At 43.1% G+C, this 26,350-nt stretch overlaps 1 long non-coding RNA gene across 2 annotated transcripts; it reads right to left on the bottom strand.

Moving 5' to 3' along the window:
* On the bottom strand, positions 1 to 24,506 carry LOC103795137 (uncharacterized). 2 transcript variants are annotated; one of them, XR_004728589.3, is made up of 5 exons: positions 24,393 to 24,506; positions 16,548 to 16,705; positions 16,012 to 16,132; positions 15,151 to 15,258; positions 1 to 873 (listed from the first exon to the last, which is right to left on the bottom strand). It is a non-coding gene; the product is annotated as an uncharacterized LOC103795137 (long non-coding RNA). The 2 variants fall into 2 exon arrangements; XR_004728590.3 differs by having other exon boundaries at positions 16,548 to 16,701.
* Positions 24,507 to 26,350: the final 1,844 nt, after the last annotated feature.

Genomic DNA, 26,350 nt, shown 5'->3' with positions numbered 1-26,350 from the left:
TTTCGTTTATAAAGAAAAGAAATTTATTTCTCAAGTTCTGGAGTCCGGGAAGTCTAACATGAAGGTGCTGGCATCTTGTGAGTGCCTCCTTCCTGCCTCACAGCACGGCGAGAGGGCAAGGGCATGACAACTCAGGTCTCTCTTTCTCCTCTTATTAACCCACCAGTTCGTTCCATCGTGGGGCCCCTTGACCCATTAGATAAGATGACTTTATCTAGTCCTAGTTATCTCCCAAAGGCCCCACCTGCAAATATCGTCTACATGTGAATTCAGGGATCAAGTCTCAAAAACATGAAATCTGGGGAAACACACAAGCCATAGCGCATATCACATGCTTTTAGTTTTAACTAAGCTTGTACCATACAGCACGTACAGCTTTTTTTCCCACAAAAAAATGTTGTATTGTTGAGAGTTCCACCTCCAGTATGTACTTGCTAGGTTGGTGCTGAACTTGACTCCCTGGAGAACTAAAAAAAACTGGACAACATACAACAATATTTGTTTGAAGTCAACTGAAAGACGATCAAGACAATGAAATGTGGTAGTGCTACAATCTGAAAGCGGAAGGAAATCAAGAGAAATGAACCCAGGCAGCCGTCATGGCAGCCAAGGAGAAGGACCCTCTGAGCTATTTCGCGGTGTCCGGGAGCAGCAGCTCAGGCTCCTCGGACAAGGAGGATAACATCGAGCCGGAGGAGACAAGTTGCAGAACCTCGGATCCGGCGAAGTCGGCGGGCGGATGTAGGAACAAGGTGGAGAAGCGGCTCCTGGGACCCGATGAGCTGTTTAGGAGCGTGACTCGCCTGGCCTTTCTCTACAATCCGAGCCATCAAAAACGATGAGTTCGTCTCCTTTGTAGGGACATGGATGAACCTGGAGAACATCATTCTCAGTAAACTGACACAAGAACAGAAAATGAAATACCTCATGTTCTCACTCATAGGTGGGTGTTGAACAATGAGAACACATGGACACAGGGAGGGGAGCACTACACACTGGCATCTGTTGGGAGGAATAGGGGAGGGACAGCGGGGGGTGGGAGTTGGGGAGAGATAGCATGGGGAGAAATGCCAGATGTGGGTGAAGGGGAGGAAGACAGCAAATCACACTGCCACGTGTGTACCTATGCAACTATCTTGCATGTTCTTCACATGTACCCCAAAACCTAAAATGCAATTAAAATATATATATATATATCAAAAAAAAAAAAAAAAAGAGAGAGGCACGTCGTCAAGGCACCTGAGGAGCTTCTCCCTGAGACCCCTTCCCTTTGACGCCGAAGTGCCTGCGGTGCTGCCTCCAAGACAGTGTCTGCTGCAGCCTCCCGAAGGGGTCAGCCTTGGCATACTATCTCTGAGACTGGATTCTTCTTTGCCTCCAAAGGAATTCAAAATATGGAAGTCAAATTGTGTACCACCTCCTGAGACCTACACCACTGAGAAGAAGCCTCCGCCTCCGGAGCTTGACGTGGCAATAAAATGGTCTAACATATATGAGGACAATTCTGGTGAGGCCCCACAGAATGCTAAGAAAGCTAGGCTTCTACCAGAAGGAGAGGAGACATTGGAATCAGATGACGAAAAAGATGAGCGTACTTCTAAAAAGCACAAAGCAGATCCGGGAGAACCAGCAAAGAAGAAAAAGTAGAAAACAAAGGACCAGAATTTCTGGACTGCTAAACTTATTGAAATGTTTCTTTGGGCAGATTAAGCTGGTATTGTGGGTTATTATCACATGTTTCCATGAAAGTACATATGTTAATGAACTAATAAGTATTGCCTCAAGAACGCTCCACTGTAGAATTCATTTTATATTTAAAACATATATGTATTTAGGGGCCGGGCGCGGGGGCTCAAGCCTGTAATCCCAGCACTTTGGGAGGCCGAGGCGGGTGGATCACGAGGTCAAGAGATCGAGACCATCCTGGTCAACATGGTGAAACCCCGTCTCTGCTAAAAATATAAAAAAAAATTAGCTGGGCATGAGGAGCATGCCTGTAATCCCAGCTACTCAGGAGGCTGAGGCAGGAGAATTGCCTGAACCCAGGAGGTGGAGGCTGGGGTGAACCGAGATCACGCCGTTGCACTCCAGCCTGGGTAAGAAGAGCGAAACTGCGTCTCAAAAATAAATAAACAAAATAAATAAAACACATATGTATTTAAACCTCAACGGGTGACTTGTGATTGTGAAATTGATACTTGGATGCATTCTTACTCTCACAGAATTGGTGACATGCTTTGAGAGTTTTGTCACATGTTGACATGCCAATATTCTATAAACCTTTTATAAAGGAATATATTTTTATGGTAAATATATTGTAATATACTGTGAACTTGTAGTGTGCTTTTCAACAATCTTTGTACAGTGTAAATAGATCGTGGAAATAAAATTACTTAATATTACTATTACTGCATAACATTAACATTTGAATGTTTGTCTGTGACAAGTACCCTATTTGCTGTGTGACATTTTAAGTTGTAATAAGAGGTATTAGCATTTAAAGAGTGCCTCCTGTGTTCCAGGTGCTTTGTGAATATGTTTTCTCTGATCCTTACAACAACCTAGCAAGATATTATTAGTATTCTCATTTTATAATAAAGAATGCTTGAGTAGCTTGTCTAATGTTAGAAAAAAAAGAAAAGAAACAAACCCAGAAGTTGAGGCCTCTCCATCCCTCAAAGAAACAGGTGGACTCCATAAGCAAGAAGAGTGACTGAGGATCAGGAGCTGAGCAGTGAATGAGCTTTTACTGGCCTTGTCAAGCTGCTGCAGCCAAAATGGAGGGCAGGCTCTGTGAGGGAGGAGGGAGCCCCAAACACCCCAGGCATCCAGCTGGGACCCCAAAGGGCTATGCTCTAGTCACAAGAGTAAACCAGCCCTCAAAAGACTAAAGCCAAGCCTCAAAGCATGCCAATTCCTGGCTGAATTAAGGTGGCCTGCCCTCAGACTAGCTAACAGTCAGAAACAAGCCTATGTACGTTCCGGAGGAAAATCACATTACCTAGAACCTCAAATTACCCCCATAGTTTTCAAATACAGTGCTTAGAACTCAAAATGTGAAATGGAGAAACCTAGAGGGTTTTGCTACCAGCATTGCTGTTGCAGACCAATGCCCCAAGAAAAGTAATTGCACATCAGAGACCAGGCATACGAGAGGCATCAGAGATCCTGGGAGCCCGTAGGACCCAGACAGGATTTCATTCTGGGGAGGGAAGACTGCAGACAGGAAGCTGAGAAGGCTTTAGTCAGGCAGCGGGTCACTGCCAGGGGACTGAAAAACCATCAGAGCTTTAGAAATCTCATGAGGTGGCCAGGCATGGTGGCTCACACCTGTAATCCCAACACTTTGGGAGGCCGAAGAGGGCAGATCACAAGGTCAGGAGTTAGAGACCTGCCTGGCCAATATGGTGAAACCCCATCTCTACTAAAACTACAAAATTTAGCCAGCTGTGGTGGTGGGTGCCTGTAGTCCCAGCTACTTGGGAGGCTGAGGCAGAAGAATTGCTTGCATCTGGGAGATGGAGGTTGCAGTGAGCCGAGATAGCACCACTGCACTCTAGACTGGGCAACACAGTAAGACTCCGTCTCAAAACAAACAAACAAAAAACAAAAAAAAGAAATCTCATGAGGTATAAGTGATAAAAATTGGAGACTTGAGGAGCCTAAAAAACATGGATTGTCTCTGCCTCAGTAAGTTTGCCAAATTCTGTAACTGCACAGGGTAGATGTCGCAAATTTCAAGCCAAAAATTTTGGGCAACTTTATGGTGCTGAGGAGACAGATTCAAATTTAGGACCCTCCAGAATAAAAGGGTCTCTGTGAACATTCCAGAAATTCATCTGGAAAACTTGAAGCTCTATGCCACAGGATCAGGAGGTGGCCACATGTGACAGGCTGCCAGAGAGCGAGAGCCACTCCATCCACCCCTCCCAGTTGCTGCTACACCCTGCCTCTGTCTACCTGAGCTGAAGCGGCATCCCATCTCCTGGAAAATCAAGAAACAATGACTTGGCTACTCAGAGTAATCACACCCCCTGGTGCTGAAGCTGATGTGGCACTGTGTCTCCCAGGAAATCCCTGCCTTAACCTCCCAGGGCAGTCACGGCCCTAGCACCTGAGCTGATATTCCCAACCTTTCAGGGAATAACGGCCTTGGATGAGCTGAGCAGCTGCATCTCCCAGGGTTGGGCTGATGTGGCATCCCACATTGCATTGACTGAGATGGGACACCCCACCCCCACAGGCTAAACAAATGGGAAACCCTGCCTCCCTGGAACTAGACTAACCCCCCAGATTCTGAGCTGCTGAGGCACCCCACCTTCTCAAGGAATAGAGTTATTGCTGTGCTGCTCCATGCTCCCTGGGATCCAAGCCACAACTGAACTTCACCATTACTGGGTCCTTGCTGTCTTGCAGAGCCCCACATGCTGCCAGGTCCCACCATGCCAAGGTCTAGAGTCACCACTACGGGTTTCTTATTCCCCAGGGTCTGAGTTGCTGCTGTGAACTATTGTCTCCAGTTCCTGAATTACAGCTTTGTTCTGCTCACTGGACCTGAACCTCCACGACACCCCTTCTTCCCTGAAGCTGGGCCAGTGCTGTGCCCTTCACCCCCAAGTCAGAGTCATAGTTAAAATCCAGCTGGGCCTGAGCTGCTGGGCTATATCTCAGACTCACAGACACCAGCTTTGTGGGCCAACTGCATTCACCCTTGCCTCACAGAGTGAACCTTCACCCCAAGTCCCAGGTGCCACAGTAGGTTTGTGAGAGCCTGTGCCCAGGACTAAGGCGCTACAGCCACTCTGAGCACCTATACCCTAGAACCCAGAACCACTGCAGCTGCTCATGGGCCATGTCTAACCCAACACCAAGAAGGATACCCTCATCTAAGACTCACCCTTGTCGATAAAATGAGATCAGGAGAACCCCAAAAGCTCTTGCTGCTAAGAACAGCATACCCTGCTGCCACAAACTTCTGCAGCCTCAGCTACTGAGGCACTCACGATCATCCCTGAAGTTGACTGCAGCTGAGGAAGCTGCAGGGGGCTATACTACTTCAAACCAGAGCCACCACACCCTGGATAAATAAAGAGAAGCCAAATGTGAATCAACAAGACAATGAGGAAAATGTCTCCAGGGCTTGTCAGAGACCTTCACAGCAGCCCTCCTATCACAGGCCCAGAGGTCAAAAGGGGAAAAATGGCTTTGTGGGCCAGATTCAGAGCTCCCCTGGTGTGTGCAGCCCCAGAACTTTGTTCCCCGCATCCCAGCTGCTCCAGCCATGGCTAAAAGGGGCTTCAGAAGGCCCAAGCCTTGGCAACTTCCACATGGTGTTGGACCTGTGGGTGTGTGGAAGAATGACGGCTTGGGAACCTCTGCCTGGATTTCAGAGATGTATGGAAATGCCTGAATGTCCAGGCAGAAGTCTGCTGCTGGGGTGGAGCTCTCATGGAGAACCTCTGCAAGGGGCAGGGCAGAAGGAAAATGGGGGGTCAGAGCCCCCACATCAAGTCCCCATGACACGGTTTGGTCACTGCCTGGTGGAGCTATGAGAAGAGCGCCACCATCCTCCAGACCTCACAATGGTAGCTCCATCCACAGCTTACACAGTGTTCTTGGAAAAACCACAGACACTCAATGCCAGCCATGAAAGCAGCTGTACCCTGCAAAGCCCCCGGAATGGAGCTTCCCAAGGCTATGGGAGCCCACCTCTTGCATAGACATGACCTGGGTATCAGACATGACCTGGATATGAGACATGGAGTCACAGATCATTTTGGACCTTGAAAGTTTGATGACTGCCCTACTGGATTTCAGACTTGCATGAGGCCTGTAACCCCTTTGTGGGCCAATTTATTCTACTTGGAAAAGGTATATTTACCCAGTGCCTGTACCCATTGTATGTAGGAAGTAACTAACTTGCTTTGGATTTTATAGGTGGAAGGGACTTGCCTTGTCTCAAATCCTGAGACTTTGGATTTGGACTGTTGAGTTAATGCTGGAATGAGTTAAGATATTGGGGAGATTGTTAAGATTTGGGGGACTGTTAGAAGGGCATGATTGTGTTTTGAAATGTGAAGACATGAGATTTGGAAGGGGCAGGGGTGAAATTACATGGTTTGGCTGTGTCCCCACCCAAATCACATCTTGAATTGTAATTCCCATAATCCCCATGTGTCATGGAGGGACCTGGTGGGAGGTAATTGAATCATGAGGGTGGTTACCCTCATGCTGTTCTTGTTATAGTGAGTGAGTTCTCACAAGATCTGATAGTTTTATAAGGGGCTTTTCCCCCTTTGCTCAACACTTCTTCCTGCCACCATGTGAATAAGGACATGTTGCTTCCCCTTCTGCCATTATTGTAAGCTTCCTGAGGCCTCCCCAGCCATGGTGAACTGTGACTTAATTAAACCTTTTCCTTTATAAATTATCCAGTCTTGGATATGTTTTTATTAGAAGCGTGAGAATGGAATAATGTACTTCATAAATCTAAGAGTGGAAAAGATATCCAAACAGTAACCAAATGCAAACAGCTATGGCTAACCTAATAGAGGAAAAAATAGACTTTAAGGCAAAAACATTACTCAGGATAAAGAGGAGAATTTCATAATCATCTGGTCAATTCACCAGAAAGCTAGCACAATGATATGCATGCCACAGCATAATTTTAATATGTTTTAAGAAAAACATTGACAAAATTAAAAGGAGAAACAACAAATTCATACCCGTAGTGGGAGAGTTTAATGTATCTCTCTCAATCACTGATAACGGACCCAACAAAATCAATACGGAAAGGGAAGAACCAAACAACTTAATTAACAATTGAACTGATTGGCAGATGTAGAGCACCACATGATTCCTACTATATACTCTTCAAAGAAGGCAGATTGATGTTATTAGAAATCATGACAGTGCCCACTTTGGTGGGGAAAGAGGATAGTAGTTACAAACGAGCATAATGGAGAGTTTCTGGGGTATAGGTGATAGTCTATAACGTGCTATTTCCTGACCTGGGTGGTAGTTAGATGAGTATGTTCACTTAGAGATAACTCATCGAGTCTTTACAATTAAGTTTTTAAAGTGTATTAAATATGTTTGTGTAGTTAGAATCCTACATATAGCAAAAAAAGACTTTATTTACATATATCAAAGTGAATAAAATCTTGGAAATTGCGTTGAATGAAAACAGCACACTGAAGGAAGTGAAATTTTCATAAGTTATAAAAATGCTGTATATTTTATGGAAATACTTACGTAGAGTCGGAGTATAACTTCTGAACAGGAAGTATGCATACCAATTTCAGAAAAATAATGATCAATGGGAAGGTAGGGAAGAGGAGTACGGAAGAGACCCCAACTGTGTCTATAATCTTTCACTTCTTAAAACATTCTGAAGTAAATATGACAAAGTGTCAACAATTGTTGAATTTGGATAAAGGGCATATGGATGTTTGTTTTATTTCCTGTGATTTTCCACAGAAAATATTTCATATTTTTAAGTTTTAAAAATTATGAATATGTTTTCATGTCCTCAGATATCCCCAAAATAGCAACTTTTAAAGACTGCATTTCTTTTTTTCTTTTTTGAGACAGAGTCTCATTCTGTTGCCCAGGCTGGAATGCAGTGGCATGATCTTGGCTCACTGCAACTTCCCTCTCGCAGGTTCAAGAAATTCTCCTGCCTCAGCCTCTCAAGTAGCCGGGACTACAGGTACATGCCACCACGCCTGGCTAATTTTTGTATTTTTAGTAGAGATGGGGTTTCACCATATTGGCCAGGCTGGTCTCAAACTCCTGAGCTCAACTGATCCACCCGCCTCAGCCTCCCAATGTGCTGGGATTCCAGGTGTTAGCCACCGCACCAGGCCTAACGACTGCATTTCTCTACTGTCATAAATATTATTATGATAAACATCTTTATCCTATTTATTCTACGTGTATTGTTTTTCTGAAAAATTCCTAGATGTTGGATTCTTTTATTTTTCTTCAATTTTCATTTTAAGTTCAGGGCTACAGGTGCAGGAAGTGCAGGTTTGTTACATTGTTAAACACGTGTTCTGGTGGTCTGCAGCACAGATCACCCCATCACCTAGGTATGAAGCCCAGCTTCCTGATGCTCTCCTTCCCCCCACTCCTCCAACAGGCCCTGGTGTGTGTCGTTCTCCTCATGTGTCCATGTCTTCTCATCATTCAGCTCCCACTTATAAGGGAGAACATGCAGTGCTTGGTTTTCTGTTCCTGTGTCAGTTTGCTGAGAAAAATGGCTTCCACCTCCTTCCATGTCTCTGCCAAGAACATGATCTCACTTTTTTAGGCTGTATAGTATTCCATGGCATCTTGTATCACATTTTCTTTATCCAATCTATCATTCATGGGCATTTAGGTGAATTCCATGTCTTTGCTAGAGCAAATAGTGCTACAGTGAACGTATATGTGCATGTATCTTTGTAACAGAATGATTTATGTTCTTTCAGGTGTATACCCAGTAATGGGATTGCTGGGTCAAATGGTATCTCTGCCTCTAGATCTTTGAGAAATCACCACACTATCTTCCACAATGGTTGAACTAATTTACACTCCACCAACAGTATAAAAGTGCTCCTTATTATCCACAACCTTGCCAGCATCAATTGTTTTAATAAGAGCCATTCCGACTGGCATGAGATGGTATCTCATTGTGATGGTACCACAGAAGCTCAGAAGTCTTGAGCTTTTTAAAATATATTTGTGGGCCAGATGTATGCCTTCTTTTGAGAAGTGTCTGTTTGTATTCTTTGCCCACTTTTTAATGGGTTTGTTGGTTTTATTCTTGTAAATTTGTTTAAGTTCTTTATAGACTATGGATATTAGGCCTCTGTCAGATGGATAGATTGCAAACATTTTTTCCCATTCTGTAGGATGTCTTCTCACTATGATGAGAGTTTCTTTTGCTATGTAGAAGCTCTTTAGTTTAATTAGATCCCATTTGGCAATTGTTGCTTTTGTTGCTATTGTTTTTGGCATTTTTGTCATGAAATTTTTGCTCGTGCCTATGTCCTGTATGGTATTGCCTAGATTCTCCTCTACAATTTTCATAGTTTTGGGTTTTACATTTAAGTGTTTAATCCATCTTGAGTTAATTTTTTATATGATGTAAGGAAAGAGTCCAGTTTGAATTTTTGGCGTATAGCTAGCCAGTTCTCCCAGCACTATTTATTAAATAGAAAATTCTTTCCCCATTGCTTGTTTTTGTCAGGTTTGTAAAAGAGCAAAGTGCACAATCTTATTTCTGAATTCTCTATTCTGTTCCATTGCTCTATCAGTTTGTTCTTGTACCAGTACCATGCTGTTTTGATTACTATAGCTTTGTGGTATAGTTTGAGGTTGGGGATCATAATGTCTCCAGCTTTGTTCTTTTTGCTTCTGACTGTCTTAGCTATTTTGGGCTCTTTTTTTGGTTCCATATGAATTTTAAAATCATTTTTTCTAATTCTGTGAAAAATGTCAATGATAATTTAATGGGAATAGCATTGAATCTATAAATTACTTCGTGACATTTTCATAATATTGATTCTTCCTATCCATGAGTATGAAAGGTTTTTCCATTTTGTAGTTCTTCTTGAAGAGATCCTTTACTTCCTTTGTGAGCTGCATTCCTAGGTATTTTATTCTTTTTATAGCAATTGTGAATGGGAGTTCATTCATGATTGGGCTCTCCACTTGCCTGTTTTTGATGTATAAGAATGCTAGCAGGGCCAGGTGCGGTGGCTCATGCCTGTAATCCCAGCACTTTGGGAGGCCGAGACGGATGGATCACGAGGTCAAGAGATTGAGACAATCCTGATCAACATGGTGAAACCCCGTCTCTACTAAAAATACAAAAAATTAGCTGGGCACGGTGGTGCATGCCTGTAAGCCCAGCTAATCAGGAGGCTGAGGCAGGAGAATTGCCTGAACCCGGGAGGCGGAGGTTGCAGTGAGCCGAGATCACCCCATTGCACTCCAGCCTGGGTAAGAAGAGCGAAACTCCATCTCAAAAAAAAAAAAAAAAAAGAATGCTAGCAATTTTTGCACATTGATTTTATATCCTGAGACTGCTGAAGTTGCTGAACAGCTTAAGAAGCTTTTGAGCTGAGACAATTAGGTTTTCTAGATACAGAATCATGTCATCTGCAAACAGAGATAATTTAACTTCCTGTCTTCCTATATGAATACCCTTTATTTCTTTCTCTTGCCTGACGGCCAGAACTACAAATACTATGTTGAATAGGAGTGGTGAGAGGAAGGCATCCTTTTCTTGAGCCAGTTTTCAAGGGGAATGCGTCCAGCTTTTGCTTATTTAGCATGACATTGGCTGTGGGTTTGTCACATACGGGTTTTATTATTTTGAGGTATGTTCCTCCAATACTTAGTTTCCTGAGAGTTTTTAACATGAAGTGAGGTTGAATTTTATCGAAGGACTTTTCTGCATCTATTGAGATAATCATGTGGTTTCTTTAGTTCTGTTTATGTGATGAATCACATTTACTGATTTGCCTATATTGAACCAACCTTGCATAGCAGGGATGAAGCTAACTTGATCGTGGTGGATAAGCTTTTTGATGTGCTGCTGGTTTTCGGTTTGCCAGTGTTTTACTGAGGATTTTTGCATCAATGTCCATCAAGGATACTGGCCTGAAGTTTTCCTTTTTGTTATGTCTCTGCCAGGTTTTGGTATCAGGATCATGTTGGCCTCACAGAATGAGTAGGGGAGGAGTCTCTTCTTTTCAATATTTTGGAGTGGTTTCAGTAAAAACGGTACCAGCTATTCTTTGCACCTCTGGTAGAATTCAGCTGTGAATCCCTCTGGCCCTGGGCTTTTTATGGTTGGTAGGCTATTTATTACTGCTTGTTCCAGAACTCATTATTGGTCTTTTCAGGGATTCAATTTCTTCCTGGCTCTGTCTTAGGAGAGTGTACATGTCCTGGAGTTAATCCATTTCTTCTAGATTTTATAGTTTAAGTGCATAGAGGTGTTTATAGTATTTTCTGATGGTTGCTTGTATTTCTGTGGGGTCAGTGGTGACATCCCCCTTATCATTTCTGATTATGTTTATTTTATTCTTCTCTCTTTTCTTCATAAGTCTAGCCAGTGGTCTACCTATTTCAGCAATTTTTTTTCAAAAGAACAGCTTTTGGATTTGTTGATTTTTGTGAAGGTTTTTTCTTTTTGTCTCTTTATCTCCTTCAGTTTAGCTCTCATCTTGGTTCTTTCTTGTCTTCTGCTAGCTTTTGGATTTGTTTGCTATTGGTTCTCTAGTTCTTTTCGTTGAGATGTTAGTTGTTAAGATCTTTTTTGCTTTTTGATGTGGGCATTTTGTGCTATAAATTTCCTCCTAGATGTTGGATTCTTAGGTCAAAAGTTATGAGCATTTTTAAAGCCTCCAGTAGATTTTGACAGTTGTCATAGCACTGTCACTCATTAACGAAGCCAAAATAAGTCTCTTCTATCTGGCCTTGGGGTACAGTCATAGAGCCCCTATCAGTCAGACTCACATGCCCACTGTAGCCTGAACTAGAGCCCTTCCCCAAATCCTTGTATTATTATGAAGATACTCTATAACCTGCATCCGTGATGACAGTTCTACTAGTTGTCCAACTTAAACTAACCTCCAAAGTATAGAAATTGCATATAAGGGTCAGGCACAGCGGGTCACGCCTGTAATCCCAACACTTTGGGAGGCCAAGGCAGGTGGATCACCCAAGGTCAGGAGTTCAAGACCAGCCTCACCAACATGGAGAAACCCGAACTCTACTAAAAACACAAAATTAGCCAGACGTGGTGGCACATGCCTGTAATCCCCGCTACTCAGGAGGCTGAGGCAGAAGAACTGCTTGATTCCAGGAGGCGGAAGTTGTGGTGAGCTGAAATCGCACCATTGCACTCCAGCCTGGGCAACAAGAGCAAAACTTCGTCTTAAGGAAAAAAAAGCATGTAGGTAATGAGCCTATATCAGTGGGGGCCCTCCCAAGGGAATGAGGAAGGAGATGCTGTAACGGTTGTCACTAACTTCACTGTGAAGGAGAGCACAGTGCACAACCTCGACTCATCCAAGGACATCATTTCAGCAGAGTTTATTCCTGATATGGTTTTCTGTACACAAGAGGCTCATGATGTCTCTGGGACCCAGCTCCCTTCCACCACATCATTTTAGTAAATTATAGGCAAACGTGCTGCATCTCAGCACAGGAATACTGGTTTTTCTCCCCTGAATGCAGTTGAAAGAAAACTGGGGATACTGGGAGAAGTTTCTCCCTCCACTCCCCAAACTGCTGACTTCTTATTTAAATCCCCTGAAAGCTTGACACTGGGCATTCTCTGAGCCACTCTATTTTTGCCCTTCTCCAGCTCCCCTAATTCCCAACTTTGAAAGCCACGTGCTGGTAAAAGAGTTGCTTATGTGCATCTGTGTCCTGTGGGTTCATGATACCTGAGTGTTCCATCTGGAGTGAGTTACAGTGACCATAACCCTAGGCTGAAAACACACTAGTGAGTGGTGCTCAGGCCCGCTCCACAATGCCACCGCAGAAGTATGGTGGGGGGAGCCAGTGAGCCCTTTCAGTGCACTTAGACTTAAGTCATAGTGAAAGGGCGACAGGATGAGACAGTCTTAGCCACGCAGAGTCAAGGCAAGAAAGTGGACACCTTAGCCTCCAGTCTGGGAACAAGCCCATTCCCTCAGAGAAATAGCTGAGGACAGCTTTTGCTTTGTCATGGACTTTCGTCTCCATCCTCCCAAGGCCATTTCCCCCCATGGTGAGCAGTGCCACCACATACTTAGAACCCAGCACGGTTCACTGCCAGATCTATCAGATGACCTCAGATGACTGCCTTTGCATTTTCCATGCCTGGTGAGCCTCCTAACCTCATCATGACCAATTCCGGCTTCCAGGCTAAATAGTAATAAAGCTACATGCCAGCCAGGGGCACGGCAGGTCACGTCTTGACTCTCTACCAGCCTCCTCCAGCACAGGAGAAGAAATGAAATGAACCCAGGAAGCTAACGGCTGACTGATTTTACATAAGGGCTGGATGGTTGGATGAGCAGCGTAATAAATTCATCACTACTCCTGAGCTGGACACAGGCTCCTACTGGAATGTACCTGAGCAAATCACTTAATCTTTCACTGTGCAATGTCAGAGGGCTCCACAATAGGGGAATCCCCAAAAGCTGCGGTGAAGTATGAGATAGACTCTCCTTCTGAGCATGACAGTATTTCTCCTTAATTGACACAATAAACAGTGCTGTGTTGAAGCCACCCTGTGAGGCACTGCCTCCCATACACAGCACCATTCTTGGCTCTCTCCACCTTCCTCACTGGTTACAAGCCAAAGCCTAATGAGCTGAATTCCACCATTGAAAACAGCCCCACACCTGTAAACTCCTGCAGTGGCCCCCCGTTGCCCGCAGTATAACATGCAAATTTCTTAGCTTGACATGTAAGTCATTCCATGATCTGGCCCCGGGCTGCAGTTCTGGCCTCTGATACTACTGTGTGCGTCCTCTCATCCTGCATACCAGAAACATTTGTCTGTTGTTTTGTGTTTTCTTAATTTGCACTTTCACACCTCCAACCCTTTGCTCGGGAGCAATATCCTTCCCCCTCTCTCTCCATCTGTGGATAGACTTCTCTTCCTTCTTGTCCTAGATTAAAAGGTATCTGCTCCATTAAACGTCCTTCATTCATCAATTCAGAGTGCATTCATCTGCCCTCTGGGTCCCCATCTGCACCCTCGTTCAGTTGGTTTCATTCTGCACTTGGTTCTGCATTTTTCGTGTGCTCATTCATTTGACGGCCATGAATTGAAACATCTATCAAGTACCATCACTATCAAGTACCGGGAATGGTCCCGGTGCTGATCACCTCAGAGTCTGGAGGGGGAGACAGATATGCAAATAGCTGTGGTACAGAATAACATGGAAAGTCAGACCACATCCTCCTCGGCCCAAATCCTCTAGCGGCTTTGCATTCCACTCAGAATTCAAGCCAAGGGCTTCAGTTACTATGACCTCCAAGACTGCACACAGCCTAGCTCTGGTCACTTCTCCAAACCCTTCTCCCATCACCCCCATCTCTCACTCACTCCAGTGACCTCCCCACTGCTCCGCTCCTCCCACACACAGCGTGATTTTGCCCCAGGGCGTCTGTGCTGGCCTTCCCTCTCCCTGAGGCATTTGCAAGGCTGACCCCCTGACTTCCTTCTAGCCTTTTGTCAAATGCCACCTTCTTAATGAGGCCTTTACTGGCCACCCACTTCCCTGACCCTTTATATCGACCCCTAAGCTCGTATTCCATTGTACATACTGTGCATTTTGCCTATTTATTGCTCATGGTTCTCCCTTCCAGTGGGTTACAAGCTCTGTATTGAAAGGTATTTTTATCTGCTTTGTTCCAGTGAACCAGCTGGAACAGTGTCTGGCACATAATAGGTGCTCACGAAAGAGCTATCAAATAAATAAATCATGGGATGAGTGCATGCTATAGGAGATGGGAGCAAGGGCAAAAAAAGGAGCAACTGGTGAGTCCTCCCAGAGCCCACTGCCTAGAACCCAGAGAGTTCACATAACTGAACAATTCAGACCCAGCAAATGGCCTATACCATTGGCCTCTCCTGTCAGTGTCATTGTCAAAACACTAAATAGGCTATGTGCCCTGGTCCAGAGCTATTCGCTCAGCCCAAAATATGAATGAAACATTCACTATGTGCTAAGAGGTGCTAGGCTCTGGGGGCTCAGTGGTGAACAAGTTTGCCTGTTCCCTGACCTCATGGAGCCTATAATCTAATGAAGAGCAAAAGGAATGAGCAACATGACTACAAATTGTAACAAGTGTTAGAACTCCTGCCCAAGTCACATCCCCATGGGAATAAGAGGCAATTTTCCTCAATGGCTGAGTGTGGGCTCAGAAATCATACTGCTTGATTCAGTCCTAGTTCCGTATTTATTAGCTGTATGACCTTGGGTAAGTAACTTACCTTCTCTGAGCTTCTGTTTCTTCCTTTGCAAAATAGGAATCGTAATGGTAACTAATATTAGAGTTACTGTGAGGATTAAATGGGTAATTCATAAACAGGCTGGCACAGTAAAATGTCATTCAATTGTCCCAGTTGTTAAGGGAAGGATGGCTCACCTGGGAAGTCCAGCATATCCTAAAGCCACGCTGTATGAAGTCATTACATCAGTTCACTGGTAGGTAAGCAGATGTTTCCTAATTGACCTGAACTGTGCCATCGGTCAGCTATAGGAAGAGAAAAAAAGCAGCCAGAACTTTTCACTGCCTTGGTCTAATCAGCACAGCATACTCCTTCCTTCCAGCTTGTGATGTGATTATTCCCTTGTGCAGAATAAGATTTGGGCTTAGTTTAGATCCCATAACTAAATGCCCATTATGCAGTGTACTGAACAGCAAGTGGGGAGACCACAGGGCCTCCTGCAGCTGGAGTTGCAATGAGTGCCCCAGGGCAACTGTGTCCTGGCTTCTCAGCATCCTCACCACTTCTTCTCCCCACTCTCTTGAACCCTGCTGGCTTCCTCTTCCATGCCCACAGCACAGGCAGCTTTGGACACTGGGCAGCCTTGGAGGAGGCTCGAGCTCTCTGAACTGAGCCAAGTTAGTAACCAGCTTTAGGCTCCTAAGGGCCTGCAGCAGATGCAGCCACCCAGCTGCACCAATTAGTCTTGAGTCTGTGATCTGGTGTGTTTCTGGGTCCCTTCAGAGTCTCCCCAAAACATATCAACCATATCCTGCCCTTCCTTTGCTTCCCATACTTGCCCTCCCTTTCCTCTGGGAAGAGGTGCAAAAGGAAATGGAATTCCAGGAGTGTTGAGTCATGGAGCTATGCTTTGGGTAGCTCCCCAGCAAAATCCCAAGCAGCTACATAATTTCAAAGCACCCTTCCCTTTTCTGTGTTCCCAGGGCAGTAGATGAGCATGGCTCTAGTGCTTAGCAGATCCAATCATGGTGTCGGATTATATTCTTCCCCTCTCTCACCTGAACAGTGGCCTCCTTCAAGGCTGACACTGTGTTTCTTTTTGCTTAATTCCCATTATAGTCAGCACAGGATCTGGCATACAGCAGGAGGATAATGAATGCTGGTTAAGAATGAACAACCCTGTAAAGGGAGGAAGGAAAGAATGAGCAAACGCCTTCCAAAGGACAAGTCTGAGAAGGGGAGGGGGGGAGGGGCAGCAGAGAACTAGGGGCTGAACGAGTAGGGCTAGACAAGAACATAACCTTAGGGATTCTGCAGCGTGATAAGCATGGAATCTGTCGTTCCAGCCCCAGATCTGTCTGTCACCAGCATTGACCCTGGAGAGTCCACATACTAGTCTAGGGCTCACTTTCTTCGTCTACAAAGGAAGGGAGTTGGGCTAGGAACCTCTTCCTTTGAAACTAATAGAAAAATATATTCCCCACCTCCATGTCTGGGTACCCCCAACTTCTTTATGAAAGGACCCGGAAGGATTCACTGTCATCCTCCCTATGTATTTCTCACACTGGAATGGATGATTCCAGAACATACTTACATCACTCCCAGTGTGGCGCTGGCAAGCAGCTGATCCTGGGCACCGTGGGATGGAATCAGAGCAGAACTCCACATCGTAAGGTCCATTGGACTAAAACGTAATTTATTCACCACATTCCAGGTTAACAGTCAGACAAGAGTGAACTGAGAGGCATCTGGCTTTGTGGGGGGAAAAGTGTTTAGGAAATAAGAGGAAAGAGACTTGTTGAGAGGTGAAATAAACTGTGTCTTATATGATCTTGACTATCACTTTTCTCTTGCCTTGTCTAGGGCAAGTGAGATACGAAACTCTACTTTCAGCCAGTGCAGCGTAGTAGGGAAAGCACTAGCTTTAGAGACAGCCAGATGTGGGCTGGAATCTCAGCTCTGTCCTTCACCAGCTGTGAGACCTTGGGTAAGTTTCTTCATCTCTCTAAAACTCAATTTCTTCATTGTAAATATATGACTCATAATAGTGTCTACCTCACAGGGTTATGGTGAGACTTTAAAATGATAATAAATACTTATCACCAGTGGATACTAAAAACACTAGACAAAAGCCTGATGGGGGGTAGTCACACAACCTCAAAGTATCGCTCTAGAGATTACTTGTTAATTACGAAGGAAAACAGTAGCTCCACATGGTAGAAATCTGGCAAACACTGTCTTAGCCTAGTGATTATACGTCATCAGTGACGGGACACAATGACATTGTATGCCCTCGATGGGATGAAAGGAGGACACAATATCACTTATGCAATATTCTTGCTAACAATATTTAACCTGAATCTTTCCATGAGGAAATATCACACAAATCTAAACTAAAGGCATTTTGCAAAACAAGTAGCTTGAATTCTTCAAAACTGTCAATGTCATGAAACAGGGTTGAGGGGAATGGCTGGGAAGTGATTCTAATTACAAAAAGTAAATGCAATGTGTGATCCTCTGTTAGGTCCAGAATTGAGAAAAAGGGGAGTAAGAGAGGGAGGGAGGGAGAGAAGTGGGGAGGGAGGGAGGGAGGGAGGGAGGGAGGAGTTATTGAGAAAATAGGGAAAATTTGAATAAGGATTATGTAACAGATAATGAAATTATTTCAATGTTACCTTTCCTGAGTATGGTCATTGTACCTTAGTCATGTAAGAGAATGCTCTTCCTCTGAAGAGATGTATGCTGGAGTATTTAGGAGCAAAGTCATAATGTCATGTTATTAAATGTTTTCCAATACATTTAGAGAGAAATAAGACAATAATGTGAAACTAACTGTAAGGAACTAGGTGTACAAAATAAATCCATTAGTGAAACTAGATGTTTCATTGTATATTCTTCCAGCTGTTCAGATTTTAAATGTTTTCAAAATAAAGATTGGGAGAAAGGATAATGCATGTAAAGTTCTTGGCACACAATAAAGGTTCAATAAATAGTTAATAGGATATTCTGGTAATGGTGAGCTCTTGACTTTATTGAAGTAATTAAAAGCTAATCGTGCTTATTTTATGCCCACCTCTCAGTGCCTGTCTTGCTATGTGAGATGGCTCAAGCCACTAGCCCATTCTGAAGATTAGTTTTTACCAACTACAAAGCAGGGAGACATCAGACCCATATGTGAAATACCAAACAGAAAAGGGATGCTGAGAGGATGATTAAGATTACACGTGTAATGAGGAAATCAAATTCATCTCAGGGGCTGGCATAACTCAATCCATGTTGCTGTAATTATAATGGGGACATCCTCTGATTATTTGTGTCAACTCTGCCCTGGTTTTTCTCTTTTGACATCCTCTTTCACAAGCTGATGAAATTACTGTTGCTGTGTGCTTTTTAAATGTTCTCTGAAGCTTAAAAGAAGAAAACCAAAGCTTGTTGAGGAAGGCTTGAAGAGAAGGCAGGCCCTATTGCATGTATACTGCAATTCCACAGCCACTGACTGTCTTTCCTCCACCTTCCTTTGTGTCAGGTACTTGGGATGTGAAAAGAGCAATAAGATTATTTCTTGTCTTTGCTTGAAGGGCTCATGGCCTATTGGAGGAAACAAACACATAATCAAGAGAGTAGACAGGCATATGAACACTTTGCTGAACACTGTGTGGCTTGTAAAACTTGACAGGGTCACAGTAAGTAGGTATTCACTAAATCACTGCTGAATAAATGAATAGCTAAGTGGATGAATAAAGGGATAAACAAACAGGCTGACAAACAGGCTGACATCTCCCTAAAACTCAATTTCTTCATTGTAAATATATGACTCATAATAGTGTCTACCTCACAGGGTTATGGTGAGACTTTAAAATGATAATAAATACTTATCACCAGTGGATACTAAAAACACTAGACAAAAGCCTGATGGGGGGTAGTCACACAACCTCAAAGTATCGCTCTAGAGATTACTTGTTAATTACGAAGGAAAACGGTAGCTCCACATGGTAGAAATCTGGCAAACACTGTCTTAGCCAGAGAGATGTTTGGCTAGAGAATGGAGGAGATGCTATGTGAACTGACAGAAAGAATGACCAACTCCACGTGGCGACTTCAGTAGGTTGGGGAAAGATTACTAGTTTATTGATATTTGAAGTGGGCATTGAAGGACCAAGAATATTTAATCTGGGATGAAAAGTAAGAGGAATGGCATCATGTAATAGATAATCTTTGACTGTTTAGTAAGATCTGTCCTATCACGAGGAAGAAATGAGAGGAAATACAATGATAGTGACGTAATCACCTAGGTAAACCTATTCTGAATCAAAAGAGAGTTGGCAGCACTCCCTTGAACAGAAACCACACAGTTTTGTTCCATGAGCAATATTAAGCATGCACCATGTTGCCGGCATTGTTCAACCCAAAGACACAAAGACAGTAAGACATAGCCATGGACCAGGGGGGTCCAGAGCCTGGTAGCAAGATCTTTTCGACAGATTTTTCTGTTCTGAGCTACAAAAGCAAAAGATAAATAACAAGAAAAAAGCAGCATAAGACTAAAAACTAGCTCTTGAATAGAAGTCATTGCTAAACACTGTGTAGCATGTCAAATATAGAAGAGTCATAGTAAGTAGGAATTCAGTAAGTCACTGTTGAACAAAAGAATGGCTCAGTGGATGGATGGATGGATGGATGGATGGATGGATGGATGGATGGAAGGATGGCTAGATGGATGGATGGAAGGATGGAAGGATGGATGGACAAGCAGACAAAAGAAAGAAGAGTCATTCATGAATAGCTCCAAATGCAGGCACGATAGAAATGTTCCTTCTTTTCTTTTTTTCAGATGGAGTTTTGCTCTTATTACCCAGGCTGGAGTGCAGTGGTACGATCTCGGCTCACCGTAACCTCTGCCTCCTGGGTTCAGGCAATTCTCCTGCCTCGGCCTCCCAAGTAGCTGGGTCTACAGGCGCACCACCACCATGAGACAGGTTTTCACCATGTTGACCAGGATGGTCTCAATCTCTTGACCTCGTGAACCACTCACCTGAGCCTCCCAAAGTGCTGGGATTATTGGCATGAGCCACTGCGCCTGTCCACAGAAATGTCTCTCCTTAAGCATGTGCATACACCAAAGCTGCCAGTGGCTGGGTTCCTGGAAGCCTTGCACAGGCAAAAGAGCTTTGCAATGCCTGGAATCACTTAGAACATGTAAAAGTGTGAAGAACGCCAAGGCTTAGATAAGGAGTTACTAAAAACAGCACTTGAATGAGACAATGTATACTCATTGCCATATTTTAATTTTGCCCTAGTCATATCTTTGCTTAAGAACTGTAAAGCCTAGGTTATAATTAAGACAGAGCCTAATAGTTAAAGTGTTTATCTAATAAGGAGTTTTCTTTTTAGAAAAAGCAAAATAATATGGCTAAAGCATGCTTTCATCTATTACCCCTTCTCCACCATACATAACTAGAGCAAATGCATTTCATCTTCCCTCTACAATGCTTCTAACTGGAGGACTAACATTGTGGGTACAACCTAGGAAGAATCACCTGGCTTTTGAAGAATGTCTTGCTACCACTCAGAATAAATGACAGCAAAAGATAGCAAAGACTTATTTTCCTGGGCAAGTGGTACGGTGTAGCAGCGTATGCTGATTCTGGAATCAGCCTGTGGGCAACTTCCTTAATCTTCCTAGGCCTCAATTTCCTTGTCAGTAAAATGGGGACAATAAGAGTACATATCCTCTAAAGTTGTTATAAAAATTTAAATGATAAAGGATATAAATCATTTAGTACACTGCATCTCATAACAAACACACAATAATTATTAGATGTCACAGTGATGAGAAATAAAAGAAGATAATATGGAATTCGATATATAATATTAAACTAAACCAGTCCTGGCTTGGTCACTCCACTGGCTGACCTTGGAGTGAATCATAATTGGTTAAAACCGATGGTTCTCAATGAGAAGTGCTATTGCCCACCCCACCCCCACTCCCAGGGGAAGCTTAAAAGAAGTTGTCAGCATGGCCGGAGGGCTCCACTGCCCCTTAATAGGTGAGGGCCAGGGATGCTGAACGTCCTGCAGTGAGCGGGGCAATCCTGCAGACAGATTGTCATCCAGCGCCTGGAGGGATCCTGGGAAGAAACACTGCATTAAACTGCTCATGGACTCCTCGCCCGCTTCCATTCCCTTTGCTGGACTGGTTTGTGTTTTCACACGGGCTCACTTTGGTCAACAAGACATAAAAGCCTGCAGGGATTCTCAGAAAGATTTTCCTTGTGGTTAAAAACAAGGAGAACATCCCCTACTAGGGGCACTTGGGACCTCTGTAGCTGACTTGTAACCATGAGGGGAAAGCCCAGAGAATCACAGAGAACACCCAGAGCCCTGACAATACTGAGTTGCTCTATTAACCAACCCTGGAACTCTCTACCTCCAGATGTCTTATTCAGGAAAAAAATATATACATTGCTTTTAATTTAATCAAATTTTAATCTTGTTTAATCTATTATTGGTAGTTCAAAGTATTCTGAATGGTAGATTGCTTGGCCTAAAGAAAGTGAAAGAAAAATAAAAACACAGTCATATCAATTGAAGCAGAAAAACATTTGACAAAATCCAATACCTGTTCATGATTTTTTAAAAAGGAACTCTCAGGGGAAAAAAAAAAAAAGGAATAGAGGGGAACTTCCTCGATCTGATAAAGTACACCTCCAAAAATATGTACAGCTAACATTATACTTAAGGATGAAAGACTGACTGCTTTTTCCTTGAGACCAGAAGCAAGGCAAGAATATCCTCTCTCACTACTCTTATTCAGCATAGTACTGGAAGTTCTATTCAGTGCAATAAGACAAGAATCAGAAATAAAATGTATGTAAATTGGAAAGAAAGGAATAAAACTCTCCCCACTTGCACAGAACATTATTGTCTATGTAGAAAATTCCGAAGACTGCACAAAAAACTTCTAGAACTAATAAATAACTTCATCAATGTTGCAGGATACAGAATAAATACACAAAAAATCAAGTATATTACCATATAGCAGAATGAACATGGACACAAAAATTACAAATACAATACTACTTACAATCACTCAAAAATAAAGGAAACATTTGGATATGAATCTAACAAAACATGTGCAGGGCTTCGTCTTAGTCCATTAAGGCTGCTGTAACAAAATGCCCTAGATCTGGTAGCTTAAAAACAACAGAAAATTATTTCTCGCAGTTCTGGAGACTGGGAAGTTCAAGAGCAGGGCACCAGCAGATTCAGTGTCTGGTAAGCCCTCCTTCTCTGCTTCATAAATGGCATCTTCTTGCTGTGTCCAAGCAAACAAACTCTCTCAGGCCTCTTTCATAAGGGCGCCAAACTCATTGATGAGGGCTCTGTCCTCATGACCTAATCACCTCCCAGAGGCCCCACCTCCTAATACCACCTCACTGGGGATACCACTAACATGTGAATTTTGAGAGGACACATTCAGCACATAGCAGACTTTTATGCTGAAAGCTACAATATTCTATTGAAAGAATCAAAGATCTAAATAAAATAGAGACACATTGCTTTCATGGCTTAGAAGCCTCAACGGAGGAAAGATGATAATTACCCCTCAAATGTATATACGGATTTAACGCAACTCCTAACAAAATCCCAGCGAGATTTTTATAGATATAGACAAGCTTATTTTAAAATTTATATGGAAAGGCAAAGGAACTAGAATAGCTAAACCAATTTTGAAATAGAAGAATAAAGTGGGAGGAATTAGTCTACTCAATTTCAAGACTTATTATATCAAAATATATAGCTACACTTACCAAGACTAGATGGTACTGGTGTAAGGATAGGCACATAGCTCACTGGAACCGAATAGAGAACCCAGAAATAGACTGGCACAAATTTGCGTGATTTTTTGGAAAAGGTACAAAAGTAATTCAGTGGTGGAATGAGAACCCTTTCATCAAATGGTACTGGAGCAATTGAATTCCTACCGGAGAAAAATAGTCCCTTTCCCCAAATTCTACATGGTTTACAAAAATTAACTCAAAATGTATCATGGAGTTATATACAACTGTAACACTTTTAGAAAAGGCACAGGACAAAATCTTCATGATCTAGGATTAGGCAAAGAGTTCTTAGACTCGGCACCAAAACCATGATTCACAAAAGGAAAAAATGATCAACTGGACTTCATTAAAATTTAAACCTTTCATCCTGTGAAAAACCCCATTTCGAGGATGAAAAACATAACCCACAAACCAGGAGAAAATGTTTGTAAACCACATGTCTGATGAAGTACTATTATTTATAATACATAAGAACTCTTAAAACTCAACATTAAAAAAATTAGAAAATGGGCAAAAGATATGAACAAACATTTCGCCAAAGAGGATATACAGATGGCAAATAAGAAGGTGAAAAGACATTCAACATCACTAGTTATTAGGAAATGGAAGTTTAAGCCATTAAGTATCTTACACACTTCTCAGAACGGCTAAAATAAAAGGCAAGCCCAGGAAATGCAGGTGAGGACACAGAGAAACTGGATCTCTCATACATTGCTGGTGAAAATGTAAAATGGTATGGCCACTCTGGAAAACACTTTGGTGGTTTCAAAACACCACATACCAACTACCATCTGACCCCACAATGACACTCCTGGGCATTTATCCCAGAGAAATGAAAACGTGGGTTCACAGAAATTCTTGTACACAACTGTTCATAGCAGCTTTATTCGTAAAAGCCAAAAACTGGAGACAGCCTTTATGCCCTTCAGTGAGTAAATGGTTAAACAAACTAGAGTACATCTGTAAGATGGAATACCACTCGCCAGTTAAACAAAAGGAGCTATTGATAACAGGCAAAACGTGGATGAATTTCCAGAGAATTATGCTGAGTGAAACCAAAACAGTCAATCCCAGGTTACATGCTGTATGATTCCATTTACGTAGCTAGCTATCCTAAAATGAGAAAACTGCAGAAACAGAGAATGGATTAGTGGTTGCCAAAGATAAAAGAGGGAGCCCCTTCTTTAAGGGAGGTGGAAGGGAAGTGGGCATGGCTATGAAGGGCAACAGAAGGATCCTCTGCTGGAATGTTCTGTATCTTGATTACATCAAGGTCAATATCCTGGTTACGAAACTGTACTATAGTTTCTCAAGGTGACGGAATACTGGGTAAAGGGTAAGCGGAATCTCTCTGAATTATTTCTTACCCCTGCAAGTGAATCTATAATTATCTTAAAATTAAAAGTTTAATTGAAAAAAAAAAAAGCACCAGTGTATAGTTAACAAGACCATGAAGCCACGGATTCAGAAACATGAGCAGGTCCTGTAGATGAAACAGAGGGAAAAAGCCAACAGCCCCACACGGGGTCAAGACAAATGTGCACTATTTCACGTGTAAGAAGAAGAAAGGAAAGAAATTACCATACAAGCTGACTTACAAAAGAAGCCTCTTTCAGCTTGAATCCATCTGAAGCCAGAGACTCCATTCAACCTGGCGCACATTCACATAGCAAGCCTCCCTGGTGCAGAAATCAGGCTCTCCAATCCAGACTGAGTAATTTGATCCATTTGCTCCAAGTCAGCAGTTTCGACACATGTTTGCAATCTGAAGGCTTCCTGTAAGGTATGCAGACCCTTAAAAATATTTCTTACAGGAACTTTCTGGTTTTCCATGCCAGGCCAGGCTGGAATTGAACTGAAATTGTGGCTGTACATGAACAAGAGTTTTAAAGGTCAGTTTTCCAGCCAGCAGCCTGGAGAACCTTAGGGGTCCTGGGTGGACCTTAGAGGGGTGGGGGTCGGGAAATTGCTCTCAGAAAATTGTTTTCTCAGAAAAAGATCATTTGCTTGTGCGTCCCCTGTATCAGAGAAGAAAAACCCCGCAGGACTTTTCCACTTTGCTCCTGCACGTGATGGGGAAACAGGAGATGGCACAAAGCACCCACCACACCCTCCGCCCCCAATTCCCTTAGTCCAGTCCTAGGAGAAATGCCAGCACGCATGGTCCCACGTTAAGCCAAGACTCTGCCTCTCCGCCTGGCATCTTAGAGAGCTGCTGTACCCCGCACACCCTCGCCCATTTGACATGAGTCACTCCCAAAGGAGCAATTCCCTTCCTAATATGCCCCTTAAGCATTTCAAGGGATTCTTTAAACCACACACTAAAAAAACCCATAATATTCTAATGTATTCGTTTGACTGATATGTAATCTTCCCCTGCTGTTCTCAACTTACTCTACCAATCAGAAAATAGAGATCTGGAAAAACGCAAGCTTTCTTACTTAACGCTAACACCCCTTTAACAATGTCATCTCCTCTTTCTGCTTCAAGAAACAAAAATCAGTTAGAAGGAAATATTCCCTCAAGCTACAGACACAAGCGCTGCCTGTTTCTCTGGCCTTTTGCGGGGAGTCCTAAGCCCTCCCCTATGCCTCTGTCCCCAGGAGGCTGTCCTCAAAGGCCAGGTTCGCAGGGGCAAAGGAATGCTGACTAATTGACAAGAGGCCTTGACATGGATTCCTTTTCTCCAAACTTCAGTTCATTTATGGCTTCTCCAGCCTCACACCCTGGAAGCCCGTAGGCTTATAGGGGAGTATGGATATGAGCTTCTTCCACATGCAAATTGGTTTTTCCCATTTCAATGGAGGCACAGAGAGAAAGAAAGCAAGAAGCAGGATCTAGAAACAGAACTACCATTTGACCCATCAATTCTATCACTGGATATATATCCCGAGGAATAGAAATCATTCTACGTAAAGACACATACACGTGAATGTTCATTGCCGCACTATTCACAATAGCAAAGATATGGAATCAACCTAAATGCCTATCAATGACAGATTGGATTTTTTTAAATGTGGTATATACACACCATGGAACACTATACAGCCATAAAAAAGAATGAGATCACGTTCTTTTGTGGGAACATGAAGGAGCTGGAGGCCATTATCCTCAGCAAACGAACTCAAGAACAGAAAACCAAATACCACATGTTCTCACTTATAAGTGGGAGCTAAATGACAAGAACACATGGACACAAAGAGGGGAACAACACACACTGGGGCCTCCTTGAGGGTGGGGGGTGGGAGGAGGGAGAGGAGCAGAAAAAAATAACTACTGAGTACTAGGCTTAGTGCCTGGGTGATGAAAATCTATACAACAAACCTGCACATGTACCCCTGAACCTAAAATAAAAGTTAAGAAAATTAAAAAAATTTTTAAAGCAGGATCATGAATGCAAAATACCCAAATATGTAAGAAACCTGGTGCCAGAATGGTCGCTGAACTCTGAGGGCCTGGCTCTCAGCTCACAGGCTCAAATCTCTTGTCCCGGTGTGTTTTGGGGCAATGTCCTTCACGGCAGAGGGACAGGGAAACGGTGTGGCTCGTCACTCTT

The sequence above is a fragment of the Callithrix jacchus genome, chromosome 9 (genome assembly GCF_049354715.1).
Source record: "Callithrix jacchus isolate 240 chromosome 9, calJac240_pri, whole genome shotgun sequence".
Classification (NCBI taxonomy): Eukaryota; Metazoa; Chordata; class Mammalia; order Primates; family Cebidae; genus Callithrix; species Callithrix jacchus.
The sequence above is the reverse complement of the archived record's forward strand: the minus strand, read 5'-3'. Positions and strand labels throughout refer to the sequence as shown.